The 7,543-nt window shown below is 41.8% G+C and overlaps 1 protein-coding gene across 1 annotated transcript in view; it reads right to left on the bottom strand.

Moving 5' to 3' along the window:
- Positions 1-3,477, bottom strand: part of LOC117393391 (gamma-enolase) — a 22,630-nt gene extending 19,153 nt beyond the window's left edge. The window contains exon 1 of the mRNA XM_033991513.2: positions 3,433-3,477. The gene's annotated coding sequence lies outside the window, so the exon portion shown is untranslated. The remainder of the gene's footprint in view (positions 1-3,432) is intronic.
- Between the last annotated feature and the right edge of the window lie 4,066 nt (positions 3,478-7,543).

The raw sequence follows: 7,543 nt of genomic DNA, 5'->3' as shown, positions 1-7,543 counted from the left end.
CCCGCACCCACGCTCCCCAGCTACGTTGGATCTATGAACTCTGATCTCTATGAACACTTCTATGAACTTTGATCTCTATGAACACTTCTATGAACTTTGGGTTCTATGAACACTTCTATGAACTTTGATTTCGATGAACAATTATTGTGAATAAAGACATTATAAAACTTAGTGAGTCCCGCAACTTTGGTCCTTACGCCCCGCTGGTTACGACAGAAATGTATGTAAACTTCTGACTTTGAAGAGAGTCATGTAAGTAGTCCAAACAAAATCCTTCTCTCATTATTCTGGCATTTAAGAAATATTCTAATTGACCCAAAACAGGAAACGTTGTCTGATTTCATGCCAGACAGTGAAAAAATGTGTATGTGTCTTATATAGTGTAAGTACAAGTCTGGTTTCAAGTGGGCCCTGTTCCCCACATATATATATATATATATATATATATATATATATATATATACACATACATACATATATATGTGAAGAGGTGCTGGAGGAACCATCATGGAAGGACAAGCCCCGACAAGGACAAGCACGGGATGTACCACCGGAACATAACTGAAGTGGCTGATATCAAGAAATCCTACCAATGGCTTGAGAAAGCTGGTCTGAAGGACAGCACAGAGGCACTCATCCTGGCTGCACAGGACCAGGTCTTGAGCACCAGAGCAATAGAGGCCCAGATCTACCACACCAGACAAGACCCAAGGTGTAGGCTGTGCAAAGACCCCTGAGACAATCCAGCACATAACTGCAGGGTGTAAGATGCTGGCAGGGGCATACATGGAGTGGCATAACCAAGTGGCGGGCATAGTGTACAGAAACATCTGTGCAGAGTATGGACTGGAAACCCCAAAATTAAGGTGGGAAACACCTCCAAAGGTAGTGGAGAATGAGGCAAGATCCTGTGGGACTTCCATATACAGACTGACAGAATGGTGATGTCGAACCAACCAGACATTGTGGTGGTGGATAAACAACAGAGCAAAGCCGTTGTGATGGACATTGCAGTACCAAGTGATGGGAACATCAGGAAAAAGGAACATGAGAAACTAGACAAATACCAGGGGCTCAAAGAAGAGCTGGAGAAAGCCTGGAAGGTGAAGGTATCAGTGGTGCCCGTGGTCATCGGAGCACTCGGGGCAGTGACCACCAAACTGGAGAAGTGGCTGCCACAGATCCCAGGAAAAACATCAGACATCTCAGTCCAGAAAAGTGCAGTACTAGGAACAGCAAAGATACTACGCAGAATCCCAGGCCTACGCAGGTCCCGAGCATGGAAAAGAGGGGATGAGACCACCCGCGGAGGGTGAGGAGGAGATTTTATATATATATATATATATATATATATATATATATATATATATATATATATATATATATAACATGTTTGAACCATATGTTTAATCCTGAATTTTTTGTCACAGTAAATTCGGAGCTATCGGCGGAGACAGGGGAAAGGTGAAATTTGATTTTTTTTTTCTCTCGCATTTTTATATCGGGCTTTTCCACCTTCAAGGCACTCAAAGCACTTAACATCAAGGAAATCACTTACACACACATTCATACACCTGTGTACACAGACATGGGAAGTGTCAGTTGATCTGACACTCGAACTGAGCTATTATCGCCCCCATTTTGTGAGCAAAAGATTTTGTGCGAAAAAGAAAGAGGGACAGAGCTGAACAGCTGAAAGGTCTCCTCATATCAGGGCAGAGTGTGTTTGGACCAGAGCCCCACCCTCCACTGCAGAGCCCTTTCTCTCCACTCTCAAGCCTCAATGAACAAGGGGTATTTAGAGACAGAGAGAGAAGGAGGGAGAGAGGGAGACAGAGAGGAAAGAGAAGGGAGAGGAAAAGAAAGAGAGGGATGGAGAGGGAAAATATAGGAAGAAGGGGGGGGGGGCGGTGAGAGGAGGAGAGTTTAAAGAGAGAAAGGGGAGGAGAAGAAATAAGAAAGAGAGGGTAGAAAATAAAGGGAACAATAGTGGGGAAATATGTGAGAGAAAAAGAGATGAGAGAGAAAGGAGAAAAGAGAAGTGGAGTGGAGAGAGAGGGAAGAGGGTTAAATAGATGAAAGAGATGTGGACTGGATAGAGAAAGAGGAGCGGTAAAAGGGGAAAGACGGTGAAATAGAAGAGAGGATAGAGAGAGAAGGGAAAGATTGGGGAAAGGAGAGGAGAGAGAGGGAGAGAGAGAAGAGGAGTTGAGAGAGAGAAAACAGAGAGAGGGAGGGAATAGAGCTGGAGGTAAATAAATAATAAATGTTTAAATGCAGCAGAAACAGGAAGTGCAGCCTGTGAGATGGTGGAGCAGATGCTACACTGATGCACACTAGCATACAGGCTATAAGAGAGCGCTAATGCAGAGGCTAACAATGCAGCTAGCCAGAAAATGATTTCAACATATTGAGATGTGAACCTCAAACAGTGGGCTTAGCTCATCAAAAAGGCCATAGCTCAATATTTTCAGTTTGGAATCTCAAAATAAAACTCTTGAGTCAAATAAAAATGTGGTTTAAGGTTCAAATCCCACTCTCATTGTCTTGAGTTCACCTCAGAGGCTGTAGAGTTGTCAGTACTCTGATGCAAGTAATGAATCGAGACGCTCATGTGAAAATCAATACTGGGAAAAAAAAGAAAAAACAATCACAAAAATTTGGGATAAGTAAAAATTTTAATTTAAGTAAATATATAAATTGTTACTTATTGAAAGAAGCCAGACACATTTTGAAAAAGTGAAATCATCATGTGAATTAGGTGTTTGAGATCTTACAGTCAAAAGTTTGGATGAATTTGAATATAAAAACAAAATAAAATCAAAATTCTGATCTGACAAACTTAAAATTCTGATGGAGTCTGTATGGAGTCGATGTTGAGAAGCAGCTGATGACTGCGCCTCGCTACATCCTCATCCCAGCAAAGTCACACAGGGTCAGCCATTTTTAAACCTCCAAAAAAACCACTTAGATCTCCAGAAGATCTCCTGAAGACCCCAATCGAACGCATCCTTAACATCAGTGCTTTCAAACGCCCCAAAACTGCAGATATTTACCACCAAATCAGACAAAAAAAATCTCTGAAATAATCCAAATTAGCTAGCAATTTGGTGCAGTGAATTGGCTCCAAATGACAGCACGTCTTTACAAAGAAGAAACAGTGCCGTATTTTCACTCTTTTCGATCTTACATTACGCAAGTAATCGATAAATACTGACAAATGTGAGTGGTTTGGGTGATAACATGCAGAGAGATGGTTTTATATTGAAGCTATGGGCTAAAATGGTGAAAATGCATCTCCTACAGTGTGGCCATTTTGAAGCAGCACAACAGTGTCAGGTCTTAGGCAGCTAGCATAGAAAACAATAGGGAAAAAACAAAAGGAACAACAAAACGTAAAAGGATGAAAAAGGACAAAAGAAGAGACGATACCTGCTACTGCTGTGGTGCCTGTCTGCCTAGCGGAGGAGTGGAGCGACAGAGCGGAGGAGAGAGGAGAGAGGGGGAGGGGAGGTAATTTACACAGAGAGATGGTGCTATAGTGATGATGGGGTGCAGAGGAGGGAAAGAGAGAGAGAGAGAGCTAAAGGGAAGGGAGAAGAAGGAGAGGGAGAGGAGGAAAAATGGGAGGGGAGAGAGGAGAGAGGAGGAAGAGAGAGAGGAGGGGGAGGGGAGGTCATTTACACAGAGAGATGGTGATATAGTGATGCTGGGGTGCAGAGGAGAGAGAGAAAGGGAAGAGAGGAGAAGGAGGAGAGAGAGCAAAAGGGAAGGGAGGAGGAAGGAGGGATAGGCGAGGGGGAGGGGAGAATGGAGGAGAGAAGGGGAAGAGGCAGGGGGAGAGAAGAGAGAGATGGTGCTCGGGATGGTGTGGAGAGAGAAGGAGAGAGAGAGGGGGTGGAGGAGAGAAAAGTGGAGGGAGAAAGAGGAGAGATAGTGCTATAGTGATGATGGGGTGCAGAGAAGAGAGCGCAAAGGGGAAGGGAAAACATTATGGAGGAGAGAAGGACTGAAGGGTGGGGTGAGATAGGTTGATGAAAGAAAGAGGTGAGGAGGGAAGGGAGGAGAGAGGGACAGAGGAAACAAGGGAGAGAGTTGGAGTAGAGTAGGTGGAAGAAGGGAGGAAAAGAGAGGGAGGGGGGATAAGATGACGATGCAGGTGCAAAGGAGGAGAGAGGGAGAGGTGGAGGAGGGGAAGAGAGGTGGGAGCGGGGCAGAAAAGATTAAAAAAAGAGGAGGAGGTAGAGAGAAAAAGAAAGAGGGAGATGGGAGGAGGCAGAGAATGGTGCAGTGGGGTTCAGTTTAAGTGTCTGATGTTACGTAAGAATCTGGGGCGAAGAGGGAGAGATGCAGACAGAAGGAGAGGAGGAAAGAGGGAGGGAAAGAGGGATGAGACAGATACACAGAGGAGAAGAGTGTGGAGTAGAGAAGAGCGGCAGAAGAGAGAGGAGGGAGGGGGCAGGGAGGGAATGAAAGGGTGAAGAAGAGAAGGAAAGAGAGGGAGAGACAGAGAGAGGGAGAAAGCAGAGGGAGTGAGATGGAGAGGAGAGGGAGGATAAAAGAGTTTTGAGACATTTCTGGGACCACTATTTCTACATATTCATGACAAAGGATGACACTGAAGAATTGTTTTCTCAGATTATTTCAAAATAAATAAATAAAATAAAATGAAAGTCTTACTCAGAAGGATGAGGCCCCAGAGACAGCCGTGTCCGTCATGTGTTTAAGACCATCTGGACTTCAGAGTGCTGGACAGCTCTGCAGGACCATGAATGTCTCATCATTTGGAATTATATTCACTTTAATAAGATTAGGAATAGACAGTGATGTGGACATACAGTCTTATCCCTGTGTGTCAGATGCCCTCCCATGTGAATCCCATTATTAAAACATAAACCTTAAATCTAACCACAACCACAATACTTGATAGAAAAAAATTACAATTGTATATTTTTTTCCTACATCGTTCAGCTCTAGTGCTGAATAGTTTTCAAACTTGAAACTAAAATGACAGCAGCAGATTTATAAGTAGAGGAGGGTGTAGACCTGATAAAAGAGTTTGAATTAGTCAGTGCTTTGGCGGCATCTAGTGGCTAATATTTATACTGTATTCAAAACCATACAGACTCTTTTTATCTTGTAAAAATAATAAAAGCAAATAGATCTATTTAAATATAAAAATTGCACATATTTATTTAGAGAATTATTAATGTATGTTTAAAATACCCACAAATATTAGGCTGATAAACAGAAAACTGCCAAGAACAAATCATTTAAATATATCCAGTGATGGAATGTAATGAAGTAAAAGGAGTAAAGTACTGTACTTAAGTAACACTTTTAGGTATTAGTACTTTATTTCTATAGGGGATACTTTTTACTTTTGTTCACTACATTTGAGAGCAGTATCTGTACTTTCTACATTTTGAACTGAAAACTAAAAGTAGTTTTATTATAGTCTGAGACCTGCTGAAAAGGCTGAGGGTTTATTTTTAACACGCACGTAGTTTGGGCGTAGTAAAGTGGGACATCAAATGGGATGGTTGAGTATTTGCGTATTTTTACATGTGAAAATGAAAGAGCCAGGCCTCGGTTGTGATCTTAAATTGTAGCCCCAGACCCTGAGTGACAGAGCAATGGTTTTGATTGGTCTGAGAACAGCACAGTCAGTTTGACGTAACGTCAGGGCGATGTTTACACACATATATGAAAATGACAATGGCGTGTCATATTGTGGGCTTGAATGAAAGAGCCACAAATGTAACTCAATGAGTTTACACTGATTTGTATGACCATATATGAATTTATATTTACAAATATATATGTTTTGTCACATTTTTGGCATTCAGGTAAAGTGGGACACCAACCTTCAGGTAAATTGGGACACTCATAGGAACTCAATGAAACAGGTCCATACAGCGAGGCCTACAGTCTCACTACTGGCTCAGCTCAGAAACATGTGACCTGCTCCTGAGCCACGGTGGCTCTATCAACAATATTACTGCTCTGTTGTGTTTAGGGTGAAAATGTTCCCTCACTCACTGTTGATACAGATTCTTGTTGATCCAAGCGAAAATAAAAATGTAAAATTTTGTGCGAAGTAATTTTACCCCAGAAAAATTGATTTAGAAAACATTTAGGCCCCAATTCCAAAGAGTTTGCTCAGTTCAAGTCTTTGGTCCACAATAAAATGTATTTTTTAAGTGCCAAAACATGAGTAAATACATCTGCTTTTATGCATGTCATGCAGTCAATGGGAAATCACATTTTTTATTTGTCCCACTTCTAACTTAGTGTCCCACTTAACCTTAACCTTAACCACAGACCCTCGGCTCAGGGAAGAAGAGTTATTGGAACACACACACACACACACACACACACCCCCACACACCCACACACACACACACACACACACACACACACACACACACACCCACACACACACACACACACAAACTGAGTAGAATACCTGTTTGGATGTTTGCAGACGCTATTAACAAAAAGTGTTCCACTTTACCTGAATTCAATTTTTAAGTAACAAAACTGAGCACTTGTTCCAGCGCTGCACATCTGCACATCTGCTCAGGAGACGCAGAGCTGTGTGTTTAAGTTACTTGCTACAGTAATGATCGAATAATGATCGGTTAATGAGTCGGTGATTTCCTGATTCCTCGCGGGCTCCTCGTGCTTGGGTCGCTGTGAGGGAGAGGCACGTGGAGCCGTGCTCGGGTCGAGCTCAGAGCGCGTGAGCGGACGAGGTAAGAGCCACACCACGGCTGTTTCTCCTCTCGGTTTACTCTCTTTAGAAATTAAAAAAAAACAAAAAACAATAACGCGTATAATCCTGCCGTTTGTTCATGTTGCTAATGAAGTTAATTAAGGCCGAACGCGAATCGAACTGAAGCGTGTGTAAGAGTGACAAAGTATAGACTGGTTTTACTTTTGCTGTTAACTTCACCCTCAGGAGCAGAGCAGAGGTGAGGACAGCCCACTGTACTCAAGAGAATTACTTATTTAAATGAAAATTACTTATATAAATAAAAATATTTCTCAAGGAGTAAACATATGCTGCTAGAAAAGTACTCTGACAAGTACAATTTCTTAAAAAAGTTACTCAAATAAATGTAACTGAGTACTACCCACCTCTGTGTGGGTTATATTTAAGACAATGTGATCGTGATTTTCATTGAAAGGCTGTAATGATACTAAAATTTCAAACTCAATTTCAATACTAAGGAATAGACTCGATACCGATACCACAATGATATTAAAAACACTCTTTCTTTAGACAGTAGAATGTGATTGTTAACATGAACTCATAGTACTTTGTGTTCTATTCCCATGTGTGTTATATGTGTGTAATCCCTCAGTGTCCAGTAGGTTCATAGTGGTCCATGGGTGTATACTAGTCTTTGTGTCTTATACTTTTCTGACACAGCTCAGCATCATTCTAAAGCAGAATTTTAGATAAGGCAGCTAGAAATACTGACTGTCAGCCGTGCTATGCTTGTGTCAGTAGATTTGATTAAATTAACCTTATTAT

Source organism: Periophthalmus magnuspinnatus, chromosome 11, assembly GCF_009829125.3.
Source record: "Periophthalmus magnuspinnatus isolate fPerMag1 chromosome 11, fPerMag1.2.pri, whole genome shotgun sequence".
Lineage (NCBI taxonomy): Eukaryota > Metazoa > Chordata > Actinopteri > Gobiiformes > Gobiidae > Periophthalmus > Periophthalmus magnuspinnatus.
This window is presented reverse-complemented; position numbering and strand designations above follow the sequence as displayed.